We start from the raw sequence: 22,627 nt of genomic DNA, 5'->3' as shown, positions 1-22,627 counted from the left end.
GTGATTATAGCAATAACTATTGTCTTCTTAAACCCTAAGGCAGCAGAGGAACGTCCTGCTTCCTCTATAGAGCCTGTGTTTCCCCCAGTCCTGGAACCTCTAGGGTGGGGCTCACTTTCCTGCATGCTGCTCTCAATTCATACAGAATAATAATGCATCTGCATGATCATTGCTCTCAACCTAATCATGGTAATGAGTACCACTCAGCATGCTTCACTTCAGACTGTGTCCAGAGATGTCAGGCATGGAATGTCAACCCTTCACCCTCATTATTCAGGTGAGACCTTTCCTTTCATAGTATTTTCTTTTTGATATTTATTTATTCCCTTTTGGCGCCCTTGTTGTTTTTCATTGTTGTTTTAGTTATTATTGTTGTTATTGATGTTGTCATTGTTGGAAAGGACAGAGAGAAATGGAGAGATGAGGGGAAGAAAGAAAGGGGGAGAGAAAAACAGGCTATCACAAGGACCCACTTAAGGATCCCAGTTAGAGCCCCTGGCTACCCACCTGCATGGGGGTTGCTTCAAAAGCGGTGAAGCAGGTCTTCAGGTGTCTTTCTCTCTCCATCTCTGTTTAAGCCTCCTCTCAATTTCTCTCTGTCTTACCCAACAACAGCAGCAACAACAACAGCAAAAGCAGGGGAAAATGGCCTCCAGGAGTAATGGATTTGTAGTGCTGACAACAACCCCAGTGATAACCCTGGAGGGGAAAAAAAACTTAATTATTTTTGTCCCCAGGGTTATCGCTGGGGCTCGGTGCCTGCACTATGAATTCACTGCTCCTGGAGCCCATCATTTTCCCGTGTTGCTGTTGTTGTTGCTGCTGTTGTTGTCAGACAGGACAGAGAGAAACTGAGAGGGGAGGGGAAGACAGAGAAGGGGAAAGAAAGACAGACACCTGCAAACCAGCTTCACTACTTGCAAAGCAAACCCCAGCAGGTGGGGAGCAAGCAGTTTGAATTTGGATCCTAGAGTGGGTCCTTGTGATTTGCACTATTTGCTTAATCTGGTACTCTACTGCCAGGCTCACCAAGAAAAAAAAAAAAGAATGAAAAAAAAGAAAAGAATAAAACACATAGCTGGTACTCACAAGCCCATGTCCTTCTCTTGTAGGGAAGACAAGAGTCTTGAGTAGAAGGGAAAACTGTTCTCAAAATCTCCCTCTCAGAGTCTGTGTGGGAGGGTGCGCCTGCAGCTGGTGAAAGAGAACTCAGTTCAGTCTGACACAACCAGCCAGGGCTATGTGCAAGTCACTTCACCTCTGGGAAATGTAGTTTAGTCAACTTTCAAATGAGGCAACTAAATGGTCAGATGTCTTGGCATGGCAGTGGCAGAAAGTAATGTAAGGGTGAAAGAGAGAGAGAGAGAGAACAGAAGAAGGGGAGGGCTTTTAATGTCTTACAAAAGGCTGGTATCATAGGTGTGTGACATAGGCAGACTCAGAAGGTAGGGGCTCATGCTTGGCTCGAGGCTCTCTTTGTGTCTTGAGATTCTGGATGAGGCAGGGGTAGGTAGCCTAATGGTTATGAAAAGAGACTCTCATACCTGAGGTTCCAAAGTCCCAGGTTCACTCCTCTGTACCACCATAAGCCAGAGCAGATCAATGCTCTAGTAAAAAAAAATCTGGATAAATTTCGAGCTAAGTATCTTGAGTTTTCATTTTATACTGAGCCCTGCAAAGTATGAGGCAGATTCTGCTCCTATAAGCTGATTAGAATTAAGTATGAAAGACCTTTTGGGGGGATGCGGTAGGGTGGTGACATTCCCAGTAGAGTGTATACACCATAGTTTCACCACTCCCTGGTCAGTTTTTTCATTCATGGAGAGAGAAAGAGGGAGAAAGATATATATATATATATAGAGAAAGAGAGAGAAGAGAGAGTGATAGAGAGAGAGGAAGAGAGAGATCACCAGCTTATGGTGGTCCTTTCCTGTGATGTCAGGGTTCAAGCCTGCATTACCATTTGTGAGGACCTGGGTTCAAGTCTCCATCACGACCTACAATGGAGGGGCGGGGTGGGACAGCTTCACAAGCTGTGGAGCAATGCTATCGGTGCCTCTCTTTTCTGTCTCTCCCTTCCTCCCCAACTGCTTCTCTCTCCCACACACCTTCTATCAAAGAGTTATAGGGGGGAAACGGCTGCTGGGAGAGGTGAGTACCACATTCTAGTGACCCACCACCCAAAAAAAACCTTTCCTAGAATTGGAGAGATAAGGCATTTGGTAGGTCACATGCTTGCCTGGAAAACAGTGCAGGCTTGAACCCTGACATCACAGGAAAGGGCCACCTTAAGCTGGTGATCTCTCTCTTTCTTCCTGTCTCTCTCTCTCCTCTCTCTCTCTCTGTCTCCCTCTTTCTCACTCCATGAATTACAAAACTGACCAGGGAGTTGTGAAACTGTGGTGTATACAAAGGGCCCCAATGCCACAGAATAATAAATAAAATAATAAATAGACCTACACCTTTTTTCCAGAATGGAGACCACCAAATGTCACCTACTCCATTCTTACCTTTAGGCTCCTGGTTATTAAACAAATTGTTCTGCTTTATATCCTAGTGCTTTTTCAGCCATCAAGTTGCAGATGCTACTATGTCATCAAGTTGACTTCCCCTGGGCAGATGACCTCACCAATGTGTCCTAGAACCTCACCTCCCCAGAGTCCTACCCCACTAGGGAAAGACAGAAACAGGCTGGGAGTATGGGTCAACCTGCAGATGCCCATGTCCAGTGGAGAAGAAATTACAGAAGTCAGACCTCCCACCTTCTGTACCCCAGAAAGATCTTTGGTCCATACTCCCAGAGGGATAAAGAATAGGGACCCCTCCAACGGAGGGGACGGGATACAGAACTCTGGTGGTGGGAATGGGGTGGAATTGTGCCCCTCTTATCTTACAGTCCTGTCAATTATTACTAAATAAATTTTAACCAAAAAAAGATATTTTCATGTGAGCAAATAGACTGGCAGCAAGACATCCCTGGGCACCTGAAGAGAGGTGATATGGCAAGAAAGAGACTGCTGTTCTGAGTAGAATACCAGTGGGAGGGGGTCAGGAGGGGAGGAAGCAGATGGACAGATGATTCAAATACTAAGAAACCCTTCCTTACCTTCTGTAAGTACTTTAAACTATTGCATAGGACTGCCACCTACTGGTCAAAGGCATTAACTATGTCAAATACCAATTGAAAAAGTCCTATTTTACAACTGGCAGTGTTCTAGGAAAGTCTGTGTGAAATGATAATCATTCAAAACTTTGGAAACTCAACTTCTGAAAAGAACAAAAGTTCGATAAACACTCCTTTGCTGCCCTCATAAAGTTGCATTTGTTACTATTAGTTAAGGTCTCTCACTTGGAACTTTTTTTTATTCTTATTTATTGATTTTCCCACTTGTTGCCCTTGTTGTTTGTATTGTTGTTGTAGTTATTATTGTTGTCATCATTGTTAGACAGAACAGAGAGAAGAGGAGAGAGGAGGGGAAGACAGAGAGGGGGAGAGAAAGAGACACACCTGCAGACCTGCTTCACCACCTGTGAAGTCATGTCCCTGCAGGTGGGGAGCCGGGGGCTCAAACCCGGATCCTTACTTCACTTTTGCACTTTGAGCAACGTGTGCTTAACCGCTGCACTACCGCCTGACTCCCTCACTCTCAGTTTGACCTCAATACACAAGGAAATAAATAAATAAATAAATAATCAACAACAACAAAATCCCATGAGTCAGTCATTATGGGTTAATGTCGAAACGTACATTATTGGGAAACTCAGAGAGAGCAGAGCCACGAGGAAAAATGGGTCATGATGAATTCCCATCAAACAGCCTGACAGAAGAGGGTGGGCTAACACATCTCTTTTTTTATCGTTATATATTTTTTTTACTTATTGGACAGAGATCGCCAGAAATTGAGAGGGAAGGGGGGCTAAAGAGAGACACCTGCAGCACTGCTTCACCACTCGAAAAGCTTTCCCCTTTGCAGGTGGGGACCAGGGGCTCAAACATGGGTTCTTGCACATTATATCCTGTGTGCCCAGTCAGATGCACCACCACGCAGCTCCTGAACGAATAAGTTCTCAGAGGTGACAATAATGGATTCTTGCTTCTTTGGAGTACTAGACAGCTGTCACAAAGGATGCCACATTCTGCTGTGCTGTGACTTGGATGGCTCAAAAGGGAAACCTGTTCAACAAGAGAAGCCGGAAGAAGGACAGATGGGTTATCTCTCCCTCCCACAACCCTAGCAAAACAGTACTATAATACAGTGAGAGATTTGGCAGTGTGATGCCTCCAGTTCTGTTCTTTCTTCTCAAGATTGTTTGGGCAAATCTAGGTCTTCTGGTTCCAGATAAACATTTGTAGCAATTGTTCTATTCTCCTAAAAATGTGGTTGGGATCTTGATGGGGATAGCATTCAATCTGTAGATGGCTCTGGATAGTATATTCATTTTGATGATGTTAATTCTTACAACCCATAAACATGGAATACCTTTCCACTTCTTTGTGGCTTTTTCTATTTCCTTGAGTAGTGACTCATCATTTTCAGTATACAAGTCTTTCACTTCTTTGGTTAGCACCTGCCCATTGAGGCCCTGAGAGCTCAGTGGAGCCCACTGCACCAGCCCCTGCCTTGAGTGAGGACTCCATGGACTTTGTATTACCTCAAGAACACTGGCCCTCTTCCATGAATGCAAGGACCTGCTTGAAAAGTTTGTTTCTGACATCTTCACCTCTGGAAAGCACCCCAAGATAGCAGCTCAAGTCAACTATTGCCTTCCAGAAGCTGAGACCTTGGTTTTGGAGACCTGTTGAGACCTGATGGCCCTGGGGTCTGATGCCCCAGAAGCCCAGCTTTGAAACCTGCCCCTGAAGACCGCACTTTCTCAGCTACCCGCAGTGCCCCTCTGATCAGCCCAGCTCTGAACTTCTCCACAGAGAAGCCCGGGCTCTCTGGTTAGGTTTATTTCTACATATGTTGTTGCTTTTGTTGCTATAGTAAAAGGAATTGGAGCTGTAGTCCCGGAAGGCAGCAAGGAGGATGCACAGTAGGGCGATCAAAGGGTGTGGCTACTCTCAAGAGGTCTCCAGGTCTCTCCCGGAGCGGGAATCTCCCGGCCGGCCATTTCGGGATGGCAGAGGGAGGCCTGGGCAGCCAGCCTAGAAAGCAGGGTGCTGTGTGGCTGTAAGACGCCTTGGCTGCAAAAGTGGATCCTGTGCCCTCCAAGAAGGCAAAGCAGTCCTTCATACTATGAGTTCCTCCGAACTCCAAGCTGGGACAAGACCTCCTTCAGAATGTGTCTAGTGGGCCCAAGACCATCCACCAGCTGCTTCTGGAGCAATTCCTCACCTTCTTGCCCAAGTCAGGCCTGGTCCAGCCCAGTGAGAAAACCAAGGACCCCCTGGCTTCGGTTAGGGGTGGGAGCCCTGGCTTTCTGAACAGAGCACAACCTCATCCCTTAGTGAGCCTTGTGCCCAGAGAAGGAGGCCACCAGAAACAGGACACATTGTCTCCATGTTGGAAAGCTAAGCCTGAGGAGCTGACAGTCTTTGAGGACTTGAATGTATTTCACTCCCAAGAAGAGTGTGTGAGCCTGGATTCTGCACAGTGGCCTAGCTCAGAGAAGGAAGACAATGTTGGGGAGATGATGCTCCTCAAGCCTGCTCCAGATGTGTGACTTACCCCCACCCCCGAGGGTAATAAGCGAGAATAGGACTTTTCTTGGTCTATAACATTCAAAAAGTTAATGACAGTAATCTTGAGGATGGTGATCTTTGAAAAGAATCTGAGAGAATGAAAATCATGGAGAACACCCATCAGATTGTGGTGAAATGGTCTCTAAGAAACCTTCAAATTATGATAAAGTACTAAATGCATCCACTGCAATGGAAAGAAAAATGAGAAATCTTTTAGTTACCATTGAAAATGATGCTCCACTAGAAGAACTCTCAAAATATGTGGATACCAATGTTGTAGCACTTACCTGAAATCGAAGATCAAAAATATGGTACACTTGTCCACTCTGCGGGAAAGAGTTTAACGAAAGCTCTTACCTTGTTTCCCACCAGAGGACTCACACTGGAGAAAAAAACCTTATAACTGTAGTCACTGTGGGAAAGGCTTCAATCATAAAACAAACCTAAACAAACACGAAGGAGTCCATACAGGAGAGAGGCCTTATTCCTGTTCTCATTGTGGGAAGAACTTTCATCAGAATTCTCATTGGAGTCAGCATGAAGGAATCCAAATAAGGGAGAAGATGTTTAAGTGTCCAGAATGTGGGAAAACCTTCCCAGGGAATAAAGAACTAGTACATCATTTACAGACTCATGTGGCAGAAAGGTCATACAGCTGTCAAAAGCACGGTAAAAGATTTGGTAGGCTGTCAAACTGTACCCGGCATGAAAGAACTCATTCAATATGTAAGAACCGAAAGCACAAGTGGACTCGGTAAAGGTCTGATGGCCCTGCCTCAGTCTGAAATGTGTCGCACGTATTCAGAATCCCCACTGTCTGGAAGATGTAGACATATAAAAACCTGTTAATAGCCAAAATCAGATAAATACCCAGTTTGGCTCAAACCTCAAGTTTTTAGAAAATCTACAAGGAAGAAAACATCTTCAAGGGCTATACCTCAACACCCACACTTTTTGGACTAAGGATTTTTTGTGTGCATGAACTTACATAACTATGTAAGTTCTATTCCCAAAGAATGGTTTTGAATGTGCAATACACAGTGACTGATGTATTGAAAGCATACCTATTTACTCCTTCATGTGGGGATTCACACTTAAGAAATATTGTGGGGGTCAGGAGGTTGAGCAGCAGTTTAATCACACGTCACTTCAAAGGAGGTGAAGCAGGTCTGCAGGTGTCTTATCTTTCTCTCCTCCTCTCTCTCTTCCCCTTCTCTTTCCATTTCTCTCTGTCCTATCCAACAACGAACTACATCAACAACAGTAGCAACCACAACAAGGGCAATAAAGGGGAGGGATGTCCTCCAGGAGCAGTGTTTTCCTGGTGCAGGCACCGAGCCCCAGCAATAACCCTGGAGAACAAAAAACAGTAAGAATGTGAAGGTTCTAATCTAGAACTGTTTTCCTCTAAAAGAAGCAGATTATTCACTTTTTAATCCAACTGCCATTATCAATTAACCTGACACTTTTAAGAACTTAACACCCTGTTAAAGCTTGAGTGTTGAAAAGTATTGTTTACTTAGGAAAACTATAGCAGTTGAATGCCAAAGACTCATTAAAAATGTTTACTGTTAAAAAAAAAATTCATTTCTAGATTTCATCTTCTTCTAACTTAGTGTTTTATAGGGTATGCCACGTACTTTTGCATGTTACATTTGTAGCCTGACACCTTACTGTATTGCCTGATTATTTCCAAAACCTTCTGGCTAGATTCCTTAGATTTGTCTGTGTGTACTATCATGTCATTGGCAAATGGGGAGAGTTTGACTTCTCTTCTGATCTGTATGCCTTTTATTCCTTGCTCCTGGCTGATTGCTAATGTCCAACACTATGTTGAATAGTAATGGTGATTGCTGCGCTAGCTTCATGGGTGAGAGAAAGATGACCAGGGACTCATGGCTCATCTGGGAAGCAGTATCTCTTTATTCATGTGGAATGCAGCACAATCTCAGCTGTCTAAACTAACTATATCACAATCCTGTCCTTATATATATACTCACCAAGTAGGGTGGAAACAGGATATGATGCAGAGAGGGTGGAGCGAAAAGAAATTGGTGGAAATCAGGGTGTGACAAGGAGAAGGGCAGAGCAAAAAAAGAGTATGAACCAGCAGGATTAAACCAATGCCCTAGAGGCAGGGTGGTGCTTAGTTAACAGTGGTTTCTGTAAATAGAATACAGTGTTAAGCGGGGGGAGTAAACCAATGAAACACAAGGGGTCTTAGAAGCATACCAACAGTGATAGTGGGCAGACCTGTCTAGAACTTGATCAGAGAAAAAATGCTTCCAGTTTTTCACCATTGAGTATGATGTTGGCTGTAGGTTTGCTATTTATAGACTCCTATATTTGAGGGATTATCCATCTATTCCCATTTTTGTAGTGTTTTGACCATAAAGGGATGTTGGATTTTGTCAAAGGCATCCTCTGCATCTATTGATATAACCATGTGGTTTTTGGTCTTGCTTTTATTGATGTGGTAGATCATGTTGATTGATTTTCAAACTTCTGCCTCCCCACCTGCAGGGAGGTTGCTTCACAGGCGGTGAAGCAGGTCTACAGGTTTCTGTCTTGCTCTCTCTCTCTCTCTGTCTTCCACTTTTATCTTGATTTCTCTCTGTCCTATCCAAAAAGACCAATGGCAACAATAACAATAACCACAAGAGCAACAAAATGGGAAAAGTGGCCTTCAGATACAGTGGATTTGTATTGCAGGTACTGAGCCCCAGCAATGATCCTGGAGGTAAAAAATTTAATTTATTTATCAATGACAAAGATAGGAGATAGAAAAAGAACCAGACAGGACTCTGGTACATGTGCTGCCAGGGATTGAACTTGGGATCTCATATTTGTGAGTCCATTGTTTTATCCACTGTGCCATCTGCCAAACCATGTGAATATAATCTCTCTCTCTCTCTCTTATGTATCTACTGTTTCTATGCTCAATTTTGTGGTGGTTTAGTTTGGAAATGAATATGTGGTCTCATTTGTCATTGTGGGCCAAAAAAATTCATTCTCACAAACCTTTTGGGGGAGTTTAATAGAGTAGAATTCTGCCCTTGAATGCTAAGAACATGTTTGCCATTTAAAAATGCAATGTAATTTTTGGGGAATGAGAGACAGAGAGAGATATGCAACACAGGGTTCCACTGGTTGGGATGTGGTGGTTCCAGGGTCTGAAACTGACCTCATTCTCCACTTTTTTTTTTTTTTTGCCATTAATGAGAATCTCATTCCAATAAAAGAAAGAAAGGGAGAAAAACAAAATCTGACATTCTCCTGAAAAGTGTTACAAACTTATTTCTAGTGGCGTTAAAATGGAAAAAAATGAGCTGCATCATCCTTTATGTCTTAGCGTTTAGATTAAAAGTTCACATGCTGCCTGTCCCAGTTCGGGGCGCCAGTTGCCGGGCTAGCTTCGTGGGTGGGAGAGAGATGACGAGGGACTCATGGCTGAGCTGGGAACGCAGTTCCATTTTTATTGATGACTGGGGATGCAGTGCAAGATAGCTATTTCTATTCACAATCCTGAGTGGATCCCGGATTTAAGACTCATGAAGAGAATCTCCAAAATGGACATTGGTAAATTGTATGGGATAGATTATAGGAGTCTGATGCAGAAAAGTAGATGAATCTAAGTTGACTAATCCCTTAAGCCTAGTATGCCTAATAGCAATTAGTGACTGCAGCTGCTTCACCTCCTCCCTCCATATTCCTAAGCAGGAGAGCTAGGCAGGATGCTGCCTAGCTGAAAGAGCTAAGACCCCTGTATCTACCTAGCACCAGGACCCAGGATCATGTGCCTTTAGTGTGCCAATGTACACATTCTCTCTGTAACCGAAATGTAGAATCCTATATAAGCTGGTGTTGTTTCAGTTTTCGGTGGAGGTGGTAGGGAGAACTTCCTGGAGCAGTCCAGACCTCTTGCCCACCAGTGTATTAAACTCCACCCGGCTCTGGTCTCATGTTTGGGGATAATCACTTTTCTTTCTCTCTTCTTTCTATTCTTTTGCCTCAGGGTTACTGCTGGGGCTTGGTGCCTGCGCTACAAACCCACTTCACCTGGAGGCCATTCTTTTCCATTTTCTTGACCTTGTTGTTTTCATTATTGTTATTGTTGGAAAGGACAGAGAGAAATGGAGACAGTAAGGGAAGACAATGAGGGACAGAGAAAGATAGATACCTGCAGACCTGCTTCACTGCCTGTGATGTGGCTGGCCTCCCTGCAGGTGGAGAGCCAGGGGCTTGAATAAGGATCCCACAACTGAGCCCCATGTGCATTCAATCTGCTGCACTACCACCCACCCTCCTGGAGGCAATTTCTACAGGAAATCCCTCCAATACCTCATGGAGTCAATTGGAGATGATTTGAATCTACTTCTGAGCATGGGGTTAGGGTTCAGCCTGGAGGATCTGGGACGCATTTCCAGATTGAGGACAGGAACACAGACACTGTTGATATTAATTCTTTTACTTATCTTTATTTTTGACTGGAGGAGACATGTTTTGACATTTTTGACAAGGAGACATTTACAAAACCATAGGATAAGAGGGGTACAACCCCACACAATTCCCACCACCAAATCCCCGCATCCCATCCCCTCCCCTGACGGTTTTCCTATACTTTATCCTTCTTGGAATATTACTCTAGCTCCATATCCATCCCAGTTTCTCTTTCTATCATATACACATATATAAATACAATATAAAAAATACAAAATGTTGCAGCCAATAGTGATCATTCCAAATGTTGGAATTCAAACAAACTTCACTACTGGAACTCAGATATGTTCAATATTAACTTGTCTCTGGACTTTCTCAGCCTGTCCCTATGCATTTTCCGAAGAATAAAAATTGTATCTGTTTCTGACAACAGTAAGACAGTTATGCCAGAATTCCAGACTTGATCCTGGGGCCAGGAGTCCCTGTGCCTGAAATGTCTTTGGAAAACATGTCCGCAGGGGCAGGGCGAGACCATCCTCCAAGATTTAACATCAAGTTAATTGTGGGGGCCAGGCCTCTGGTTCAGGGGCACAGGAGCAGCTGCCATGAGGTTTATCAGGGTCCCAGTTCCAGGGTGTTGTCCATCTAGTGGGTGGGCAGGAAGTCCGGTAGAAGGGCTGGTCCAGGGTGTCCTCCTCATTGAAGTCAGGAACGGGGTCCCCCTGGGTTGCTGCAGGCCAGGCCCTGGGCTGATAGCCCGGGCTTCTCTGTGGAGAAGTTCTGAGCTGGGCTGATGAGAGGGGCCCTGAGGGTAGCTGAGAAAGGGCCGTCTTCAGGGGAAGGTTTCAAAGCTGGGGTTCTGGGGCATCAGACCACAGGGCCATCAGGTCTAAGCAGGTCTCCAAAACGAAGGTCTCAGCTTCCTGAAGGCAAGAGTCAAGTTGAGCTGGGATCTCAGGGTGCTTTCCAGAGGTGAAGATGTCAGAAACAAACGTTTCAAGCAGGTCCATGCATTCGTGGAAGAGGGGCAGGTGATCGCGAGGTAATCCGAAGTCCATTGAGTCCTCAGTCAAGGCGGGGGCTGGTCCACTGGGCTCCTGTGAGCTCTCAGGTCCCCCAGGGGCAGGTCCCGAGGCTGGGGATTTGGCACTGTGGGGCTGTGGCATCACTGGTCTGGCGGGACCCATAGGGGCAGGAGCTGGTGGAGTGGGCCTGGGGCTGCAGACAGCAGGGCTCCTTGCGTGTGGCTGGCCCTCAGAAGTGGAGGCTGAGGGCAGGCAGATGGGCTGGGAGTCCTGCACCTGTGGGTGTTGTCCTGCCATTCTGGAATTTGCTCTGGAGAGTTTTGCCCTCTGGTTCTTAAACCAAATCTGCAAAGAAAAGGACACAAGGACTCTGTGAGAGAACCCGGTACCAGCCCTTCCTGGTACCGAAACTCTGCCAGTAACCCTTCCACTGGGAAGCTAATGATATTTCCCAGATTTAAGGCAGGGGGTGGGCCATAGAATCAAAGCCCAGATCCCTGCTCTATGAGGGTCTCCTGAGAGGCCCTGAAGTTTGGGCTCACAGACCTCAAAGCCAGGGCATGCAAGCTCCCTGGAGGTGGGACTTGAGGTCAAGGTTGGGAGTACTAAGGGGACCCCCTTGCTATGAGTCTCACCTATGCTGGGCCTGTCTGGTTCTCTCAGTGCTGCATATGAGGTCTTAAGGTTATAGTGGGCCGGGGTGTTGATGATGGGTGGGGGAGAGGCAGAGGGAAGGGAGTCTGAGACCACTTACCTTGACACTGTACTCTCCCAAGTTCAGCTTGTGTGCCAGGGCCTGGAGCTCTCTGGCACTCGGGTATCAGTCCTGCTCAAAGCATCTCCGGAGCTCCTGCCGCTGCTCTTTCGTGAGTATTGTGAACTCCCTCCGCCTCCGATTCAGGGCGTTTGTACCATGTAGAGACCCTGGTGCAGGGAATTGGAGTTAGCTCATAGCCCAACATGTCCCAGCTTTCATCCCTTCCTCCCAGTCTGGTCCTGTGGGGACACATGGCAGCAGAAATCTTGCTTCTCTTCTGCTGGGGCTCCACTGATGCTGAGCCCCAAGTCTGGCCTCATAGGCCACCTCTGTGCACACCTGCCCCAACATTTACCTGTGATCCCACAAACCCTGCAAGCCTTCAGGGTCTTGGGATCCTCCTGCAGCACTGCCCACCCTAATCTTATCACCAATAGGTGAGAACAAATTTCATAACTTGTTGTTAAAATTTTGGAAGGCTCTGGCCGGCCGGGTTGGCCCCGCGGGCGGGCAACAGAGACGCGGAGACAACGGCTGGGCAGGGAAGCTGCACTTCTCTATTCAGGAACAACCATTCACAAACCAAGACAAACTAATCACCAAACAGAACTCTGCTGTCTCTTTGCAGCGGCACAAGCACTCCCTCTTAATCTGTAACTCGGGAACTCTCTCACTCTGGAATTCTTGTACTTGAGAGCCCTCTGAAACTCTGGCACACTGGAACTCTCTCTTACTCTCGAACTCAGGAACCCAGGAACTCTGTCACTCGGGAACTCAGGAACCCTCTCTCGGGATTTCTTTGGGGCGGGGCCAAGCGGCCCGTGAAATTAGCAGGCCTGATCCAATTCTCTTGGCGGGGGGAGGGCTAGAACAAACCAATGTAAAGCATACGACAATAACTAGTCAAGACCCTGATTTCAAGGATTTGCAGTTTATGTTAGTTCACCTAAAATATAGATTGAAAACCATGGAAAAATGGTATATATGATATTCAGAAAGCATACTGTTCACATTGCTATTACATTTTCAGCATTATTGTTCGTGATAATTTAACCAAGTTCTGTGCATTCTGGTTTTGGATAGCTTTGGCTGATGCAGTTATTGAAGTTGGACCTTGGGTCCCTCAAGAAATTCTGTAATGTATCACCTGTACAGTGCTCTCGACGTAATCCGAAGTCCATGGAGTTCTCAGTCAAGGCGGGTGCTGGGGCAGTGGGTTCCACAGAGCTCCCAGTTCCCCCAGGGGCAGGTCCCGAGGCTGGAGCTCTGGCGCAGTGGTGCCCTGACCTTGCTGGTCCCACAGGGTCAGGAGCTGGTGGAGTGGGCCTGGGGCTGCAGACAGCAGGGCTCCATGGGCCTGGCTGGCCCTCAGGAGTGGGGGTTGAGGACAGGCAGATGGACTGGGAGACCTGCACCCATGAGAGTTGTCCTGCCATTCTGGAACTTTCTCTGGAGAGTTTTGCCCTCTTGTTTTTAAACCAAACCTGCAAAGAAAAGGACAGGAGAACTGTGTAAGAGAACCTGGTACCAGCCCTTCCTAAAAGGGACTCTGCCAGCCACCCCTCCACTGGGAAGCTAATGAGGTTTCCCAGTTTTAAGACAGGGGGTGAGCCATAGAATCAAAGCCCAGATCCCTGCTCTCTGAGTGTCTCCTGAGAGGCCCTGAAGTTTGGGCTCATAGACCTCATAGCCAGGGCATACCAACTCACTGGAGGTGGGACTTGAGGTCAAGGTTGGGAGGAACAACGGGGCCCCCTTGCTTATGAATCTCACCAACTCTGGGTCTGGCTAGTTCTCTCATTGCTGCACATGAGGTCCTAAAGTGGCTGTGGGTCTGGGTGTTGATGATGGGTGGGGGAGAGGCAGAAGGAAGGGAGTCTGAGACCATTTACCTTGACACTGTACTCTCCCAAGTTCAGCTTGTGTGCCAGGGCCTGGCGCTCTCTGGCAGTCGGGAATCGGTCCTGCTCGAAGCATCTCTGGAGCTCCTGCAGCTGCTCCTCCGTGAACATTGTGCGCTCCCTCCACTTCCGATTCAGGGCGCTTGTACCATGTAGAGACCCTGGTGCAGGGAACTGGAGTTAGCTCATAGCCCAACATTTCCCAGCTTTCATCCCTTCCTCCCAGTTTGGGCCTGTTGGGTTTTCTGTTGTCAGCAGAAATCTTGCTTCGCTTGTGCTGGGGATCCACTGAGGCTGCGCCCCAATTCTGTACTCGTAGGCCACCTCTGTGCATCCCTACCCCAACATTTACCTGTGATCCCACAAACCCTGCAAGGCTTCAGGGTCCTGGGATCCTCATGTAGCACTGCCCACCCTAATCTTATCACCAATAGGTGACAACAAATTTCAGGACTAGTCAAGTCCCTGATTTCAAGAATTTGCAGTTTATGTTAGTTCACCTGAAATATACATAGAAAATCATGGACAAATGGTATATATGATATTCAGAAAGCGTACCATTCATATTGCTATTACATTTTCAGCATTATTTTTATTTTTAATTTAAACAAGATCTGTGCAACCCAGTTTTGGCTAGATTTGGCTGAAGCAGATATTGAACTCGGACCTTGGTTCCCTCAAGAAATTCTGTATTTTGTAATCTTTACAGTATTTCCCCAGTCTGTTTGTTTTTAGATATATTCAAAAAGCAAAACATATTTTTGAAACCAGGACCTCACAGTGAAGAATTACACTGTCTAACTTTTTATTTAGAGAGAAAGAGAGAAAGAGGGAGAGGTGAGGAAAGAGAGAGAGCACACACATCTTCAACTTCCATCATTTCCACAGCCCAGTCCTGGGAGCCTCCTCAGAATCCCAGGCTCCCTCCATAACAGACACCTGGCCTCACCTTCTGGAGACATGGTGGCAGACATCGTGTGTCTTCTGCTCTTCGAAGCTCTACTGAGGTTCAGCTCCCTCACCTGACTTTATATGCTGCCTCTGATCCTTCACACCCTACACACCCCCACCACACCATCTCCCTGGGTTCCCTGAAGCCCCTGCATGCCCTCACCGTTCCAGGCTCCCATTCCAGTTACCCATCCTAATGATATCACCAGTAGAGCCAGTAAATTGATCTCTTGTCCTAAAAGATTTGAGGTTTACTATTTTTCATCATTTGTTTTTTTGATTTCTCATTTCAGATGGCTCTTCTTTTTTCTTTCTCATCTCTACTATCATATCACTGGTCAACTATGAAAAAAATGGGATCTGTGTTCAACTGTCTTACTTCCTGGTTTCACAGTAGAAATGTGTTATAAAGTCTATAATCTAGAGGGTAAAGTCTCCCCACCATTGTGAATTTAAGCACTTTACTGACATGTGCAGTGTCTGTGGGCACTGTTGTCATGGACAGGGCAGGGAGACACACAGAGGAGCATCTTCACAAAGGCCATCAGGCTGCAACCCATTTGCAAATGGAAGAAAGGACTAGAGACATGATAGATAATAGATATGAGTGGTTTCTATTAATACTTTTAAAAGAGCTTACTTACCAATGTTCAAGATAGGGGGAGAGAGAGAAAGAACCAAACATCACTCTGGTACACATACTGCCAAGGATTGAACTAAGGACCTCATTCTTGAGAGTGCAGTGCTTTATTTACTGTGCCACCTCCTGGACCACTGTATTAATACTTTAGTGAGATTTTCATATCAACAACATAGTGTAAGTCTCTCACAGAGACAATGAAACTGAGTGAAACCTGAACTGAGAACTCAGAACAGATTTGCAGGGGCAATTGAGACACAATTTATAAAATAGTGACAGATACAGGGCTGCATTCAATGAGTAGTGAATTGACTGTGTAGTGGCACAAAGCAGTTGAGAGCACAAGTCATCATATGTAAGGAACTGGGTTCAAGTCTCCAGGCCCCAGTGTGGAATCATCACAATTGGTGACTCAGTGATGCAAGACTCCCTCTATTCTCTCTCTCTTTCTCCACTCTCTCTCTGTCTCTGTCTGTCTCTCTCTCCCTCTCTCTCTCTCTCTCTCTCTCTCTCTCTCTCCATATATATGCCACTCTATGAATAAATGAAAAACTGGAAAGATGAAACTTGGGTGATAATTACAAGTAGTGGAATTCTATTTTCACTATTTGAATTCAATTAAGTCGATCATAGTTTGAATCTGGACTTTCCCTGCCTTCCAGTAAGGAGATAGAGATGGAGAGAAAGATAGTAGAGAGAGAGAGAGAGAGAGAGAGAGAGAGAGTAAGTGCACAGCTTAGGTTTCTCAATTGCCAAAGCTCCTGCCTTGTAGATTTGGATTCTGAGTGAAAGGTAGAACCAATGCCCTCATCGGCTGGTTTATAAAGTGGTGTTTGGACTGAGTCAATGACCTCATGTGGGTGTTTTATAGGAAGAGTTATCCTCTAATATGTTAACACATTGTGTATGTATTAAATAATATTTAAGTGGGAGGGGAAGATATGTGTGAAGAGATTAAGGGAGACACCTGCAACACGGATTCACCACTTGGGAATATTCCCCCCTCTGCTGGACTCTGCAATGCATGTTAATTACTACGTGGAAATTCTACAGGCTGGGAAGACATTCTAGTGATTATGCAAAATGACTTTCCTGCCTGAGGCTCTAAGATCCCAGGATCCATCCTCAGCACCACTGTAAGTCTGAGCTGAGTAGGGCTCTGTCCTCTTCCTCTCTCAGTATCTTTCCCTCTGAGTCCAATATGAGGGGGACCACATTAGCTCTCCCTCCACACTGGGCCTTGGCCTTTTTCAGTCCCGATTTCTTGGGTAGTGGGGGCTGGGGCTGGGGCTGGGGGAGGTTGAAGCTGAAGTCTCATTTCTTCATGTGAACAGAAAATTGATTTTTCATTAAGGCTGTCCTTTGGGGACTCCTACTACAGTGGAAACCTACCCCAGAATGATGAGAATTATCTGTTCATATCTAAAGATATTTCTTCATTTTCATGACAGAGAGAGGAGAGTGCAAGGGAATTTGGCATATGGTAATCCCTGGCATTGAACCTGACCCATGCTCCATTCCTTTTTTTCATACCTTATTTATATTACTATTTAAAAGGAAAATAGATTGAGAAATTATATGAACAATATTGACATATAATTTTACATATTGTACATTGATATTATTTTGACAGAACTAAGTGTTGGTATGCTTCTAATTCTGCTTATAAGACCTATTGTTTTGATCATCAAGTTAGATTCGATTGTATTGCTTAACGCTGTGGTCTATTTACATAATCATTCTTTTAATCCCCACTGGTTCCTTATCTTTTTCCACTCTGCCCCCTCTCCTAGTCACACCCTGTTTTCCTCCATTTAATCCCCACTGGTTTGCACTCTTTTCACTCCACCTTCTCTTGGTCTCATCCTGTTGTACACCCTACCACTTCCTTCCTGGAGAGTATAAATGCAGATGAATAAAGCCAGCATGGCATTGCACTGCACCCCAGCTCAGCCATGAGTCCCTGGTCATCTCAATCCCACCAATAAAGCTAGCCTGGCAACTAAGAATAGTGTTTTTTAATTTTTTATTAGTGTTTTAATAATGATTAACAAATTATAAAATAAAAGGTAGGGCTTCCTTGCTATTGATCTTTTTATGAAACCTCTGCTCACAACTATAGCTGCCCAGGGCCAGACCCATCGTGGTGGTGACTCCATGACCGCCAGTGTCCATGGCCATCTTGGCCCTGGTCACCCTCGAACCCAGCCAGACCTCAGAGGCGGCGGCCCATTGACCCCAGGCAGCAAGGTGGTGGTGCTCACCCTGGAGGCCTCCACCCAAGTCCCAAAGATGCAGGGGTCCCTGTGGCCTAGAGCACCTGGGGGCCCTGGCGGGAGGCTAGATGCCAGTCTCTCTGAGCCTGGGGACAGAATCTCGAAGGTTGGCAGGGAAGAGTGCTGGGGTGGCTCTCGCTACGTTGATTATGTTGCGATCAGCTGATTCAATATTATTTGATAGGAACTGAGAGAAGCATGCAGGAAAGTGGGCCCCACCCTAAGGTTCCAGGTATGGGGGAAATATAGGCTCTATAGTGGAAATGTGAGGTTCCTGCTGTCTTAGGGTTCAAGAAGACAATGGATAGTTCTTGTTATCATCACATCATTTGGTAACTGGGTTAACTTTGAAAAGTGCCTTTGTTAGGGTTTGCTGTATAATACCCAACATCTTGTAGATAGCTGTACCACCGGTTGCTTCTGTTCTCCATGGTCTAGGCTTTTGAGAGAGTCAACATATCAAAGACTCAGCCTATGTATTAAAAAGACTCAATCTGTGCTTTAAAAAGTTTGAGACGTTCAATCAATATTTCCCCTCTCATATTAATTAACTAGTGGTTTATGTGACTACACTTTACTAGGAGTGTAAATAAACACCATTCCCACAGCAAAAGACTGTGCCCCATCTCTCCCTCCCACCCATGCTGCCCCTCCCCCACCGCCACAGAAAGCCGAATGTCCACCCTCCCCCTCACCACAGGGTTTTTACTTTGGTGCCCTCCTCTCTATTTAATCAGATCCTGTTTTAGTTTCCCTTTCTCTTCCTCTTTGTCAACTTCTGTTGATGAGTGAGATCATCCCATACTCATCTTTGTCTTTCTGACTTAGCTAGCTTAACATAATTCCTTCTAGCTCTGTCCAAAATGGTTCAGATGAGGTGGGTTCATTGTTTGTAATAGCTGCATAGTATTCCATTGTGGATATATAGCACAGTCATAGTTTTCTCAGCCACTCATCTGTTGTTGGCTGTGTGCAGAGACTTCAGGGGTGGAATGACAACCATTCAGCTTCATCACTTGGGTGAGACCTTTCCTTTCATAGTATTCTCTAATTCCATTCCAAGTGTTCCACTCACCAATAAAGTCCTCAAACTAGTTATAGACCAGGTGCCCTGAGATAGAACATATGTTCACATTTGTCCATAAACCAGCGAAAAATATACACCAGAAAGCCGAAGTACACAAGGGTTTGCAAGGAATACCCCACACACACACTTCATCTGCACTATTGCAGCCTTTAGGACCATGATTGTTCAACACTTTGTTTGGATTTGTATGTGAACTCTCTTTTCAGCCAGCAGGGTCCATTCTAGCATGATGCTGACCAGACTTCCCTGGACTGCGGACCCCACTAATGTGTCCTGGAGCTTCCCTTCCCCAGAGACCCACCCCTCTAGGGAAAGAGAGAGGGGGATCCCCTTCAGGCAGCTCATCTTCACCTTATAGAAACGCCATGACATCCACTTCTCCCAGTAACTGAACATCTCCAGCCACCTGAGCTCCTGCAGCAGAGCCTTGTCCACAGGGACGGAGCTCTGGAGGCTGCCCGAGTACTGGCTGCACCCCAGGAAGTCATACGTGTCTGTCTTGCTCAGCGCCAGCCCCTGGATCCCCCAGTCGGAGCCCATGGAGCTCACATCACTCGCCAAGGACTCCAGGTTCCTGGACATGAGGGTTGGAATCAAAGTAGCTCAGCGTGTCCAGGAATTGCCCCCACGGCCCTGCGATGCCGGGGCCCAGGCTGGACGTGGAGCCGAGGTCCTGACAGTTGTCCTCGAGCTCCACGCTGGGGTCATGGTCACCACTGCCACCGGAGGGTCGCAGGTACCCTCGGCCAAGGATGGGGGGGATCTTCTGGTGCGCGTCGTGCGGAGCCTGATGCTGCTGCTGATGCCGCTGCCTGTCACCAGCCCCTCTGTTGCCGCAGCCACACGTGTCGCAGCCACAGAGGACACGGAGGTTCTGGGCTTGGAGCGAGCAGGTCCTTGGCCATTGGGACCCCTGGCGCCATTCTGGAGGGAGTCCTGGTGGGGGTACCCGTTGAGGCCAGGGGCGTCTGGAGCCTCTTCCATCTTTCAAAAGTCTGCCCCTGGGCCCAGTGTGACCAGCTTCTAGGATCTGGCCACCGACCCCAGGGGCTCCCTGCACAGGCACCCTCCGCCATCGGGGATTGGACTAAGGCCTCCAGGGTAGCACCTTACTACCTGGGGCCATAGGGGCCGGTGCCTTCGAGGTCAGACTCTGTCACAGGACCCAGACGTCCCGCGCCTCCCCGGGGGCCACCAGGGCCGCAATGGCCCTGGTCACCAGCAGCCCCGGAGCCAACACCACTACGGTCTGGCTCTGGGCAGCATTAGCTAAGCAGAGGTTTCATTAAAAAAAATAAAATTCAAGAAAGTCCTGTTTTGATTTTATAATATTGTTAATCATTATTAACACACTAATAAAAATTAAAAACCACCATTTTTAGTGCATTCAAAATAATATCAATGTAAAATATGTACTTTATCAATATTGTTCATATAATTTCTCAATCTATTTTCCTTTTAAATAGTAATATAAATACGGTATGAGAAAAATGAATGGAACATGTGTCAGGTTCAATGCCTGGGATTACCATATGCCAAATTCCTTGGCAATATTCTCTCTCTCTCTGTCATGAAAATAGAGATATCTTTAGATATGAAGTTAATTCTCATCATTCTGGGGTAGGGTTCTACTGCAGTAGGAGTCCCCAAAGGACAGCCTTAATGAAAATTCAATTTTCTGTCCACATGAAGAAATGAGACTTCAGCTTCAACCTCCGCCAGGCCCAGCCCCAGCCCCCACCAACCAAGAAATCGGGACTGAAAAAGGCCAAGGCCCAGTGTGGAGGGAGAGCTAATGTGGTCCCCTCACATTGGACTCAGAGGGAAAGATATTGAGAGAGCAAGAGGTCAGAGCACTACTCAGCTCAGACTTACAGTGGTGCTGAGGATGGATCCTGGGATCTTAGAGCCTCAGGCAGGAAAGTCATTGTGCATAATCACTAGAAAGTCTCCCCAGCCTGTAGAATTTCCAGGTTTTAATGAACATGCATTGCAGAGCCCAGCAGAGGGGGGAATATTCTAAGTGGTGTCTCCCTTAATCTCTTCATCCATATCTTTCCCTCCCACTTAAATACTCTGCCTTATCAAATAAATATAAATAAACAAATAAAAATACCTATGTGTGTAATTACATAGAAATATTTAATACATACACAATGTGTGAAGATATTAGAGGATAACTCTTCCTTCTAAAACACCCACATGAGGTCATTGACTCAATCACAACACCACTTTATAACTGAGCAATGAGGGCTTTGCTTCAAACTTTCAGTCAGAATCCAAATCTACAAGGGTGAAGCTTTGGCAATTGAGAAACCTAAGCTGTGCACTTACTCTCTCTCTCTCTCTCTCTACTATCTTTCAATCTCTCAATCTCTATCTCCTTACTGGCAGACTGGGAAAGTCCAGATTCAAATTATTATTGACTTAACTAAATTCAAATAGTGAAAATAGAATTCCACTACTTGTAATTATCACCCTAGTTTCATCTTTCCAATTTTTAAAGTATTTCTGAAATGAGAAATTAACAAAACAAATTATGAAAAATGGTAAACCCCAAATCTTTTAGGACAAGAGATCAATTTACTGGCTCTATTGGTGATATCGTTAGGGTGGGTTACTGGAATGGGAGCCCGGAAACCTGAGGGCATGCAGGGGCTTCTGGGATCCCAGGGAGAGGGTGTGGTGGGGGTATGATGGGTGTGAGGGCTCAGAGGCAGCACATAAAGCCAGGTGCTGAGCTGAACCTCAGTAGAGCTACAAAGAGCAGAGGACACAAGATGTCTGCCACCATGTCTCCGGAAGGTGAGTCTTTTTAATACATAGGCTGAGTCTTTGTTATGTTGACTCTCTCAAAAGCCTAGATCCTGGAGAACAGAAGCAACTGGTCGCATTACTGTCTACAAGATGTGGGGTATTATACAGAAAACCCTAACAAAGGGACTTTTCAAATTTAACCCAATTACCAAATAATGTGATGCTAACAAGAATTATCCATTGTCTCCTTGAACCCTAAGACAGAGGAACCTCACATTTCCACTATAGAGCCTATATTTCCCCCAGTCCTGGAACCTTAGGGTGGGTCCCACTTTCCTGCATGCTTCTCTAAGTTCCTGTCAAATAATATTGCATGTTGATTGCAACCTATTCAACACGGTGAGAGCCACCCCAGCACTCTTCCCTGCCAACCTTCGAGAGTCTGCCCCCAGGCTCAGGGAGATTGGCATCTAGGCTCCCTCCAGGGCCCCCTGCATCTTCAGGACTTGGGTGGAGGCCTCCAGGGTCAGCACCACCACCTTGCTGCCTGGGGTCATTGGGCTGCCACCTCCAATGTCTGGATGGGTCAAGGCTGACCAGGGCCGAGATGTCCATGGACACTGGTGGTCATGGAGCCACCACCACGATGGGTCTGGACCTGGGCAGCTATAGCTGTGAGTGAGCAGAGGCTTCCTAAAGAATTCAATACCAAGGAAGCCCTACCTTTTATTTTATAATCTTGTTAATCATTATTAAAACACTAATAAAAAATTTAAAAAAACACTATACTTAGTTGCCAGGCTAGCTTTATTGGTGGGATTGAGACAACCAGGGACTCATGGCTGAGCTGGGGTGCAGTGCAATGCCATGCTGGCTTTATTCATCTGCATTTATACTCTCCAGGAAGGAAGTGGTAGGGTGTAAAACAGGATGTGACCAAGAGAAGTTGGAGTGAAAAGAGTGCAAACCAGTGGGGATTAAACGGAGGAAAACAGGGTGTGACTAGGAGAGGGGGCACAGTGGAAAAAGATAAGGAACTAGTGGAGATTAAAAGAATGATTATGTAAATAGACCACAGAGTTAAGCAATACAAGCGAACCTAACTTG

General features: G+C 46.0%; 2 pseudogenes; one reads left to right on the top strand and one right to left on the bottom strand.

The window, feature by feature from the left end:
- Positions 1–19,839, bottom strand: part of LOC132536592 (TBC1 domain family member 10B-like) — a 70,227-nt pseudogene extending 50,388 nt beyond the window's left edge.
- LOC132536590 (zinc finger protein 200-like) lies at positions 1,743–6,645 on the top strand (annotated as a pseudogene).
- Positions 19,840–22,627: the final 2,788 nt, after the last annotated feature.

The sequence above is a fragment of the Erinaceus europaeus genome, unplaced genomic scaffold (assembly GCF_950295315.1).
Source record: "Erinaceus europaeus unplaced genomic scaffold, mEriEur2.1 scaffold_294, whole genome shotgun sequence".
Lineage (NCBI taxonomy): Eukaryota > Metazoa > Chordata > Mammalia > Eulipotyphla > Erinaceidae > Erinaceus > Erinaceus europaeus.
The sequence above is the reverse complement of the archived record's forward strand: the minus strand, read 5'-3'. Positions and strand labels throughout refer to the sequence as shown.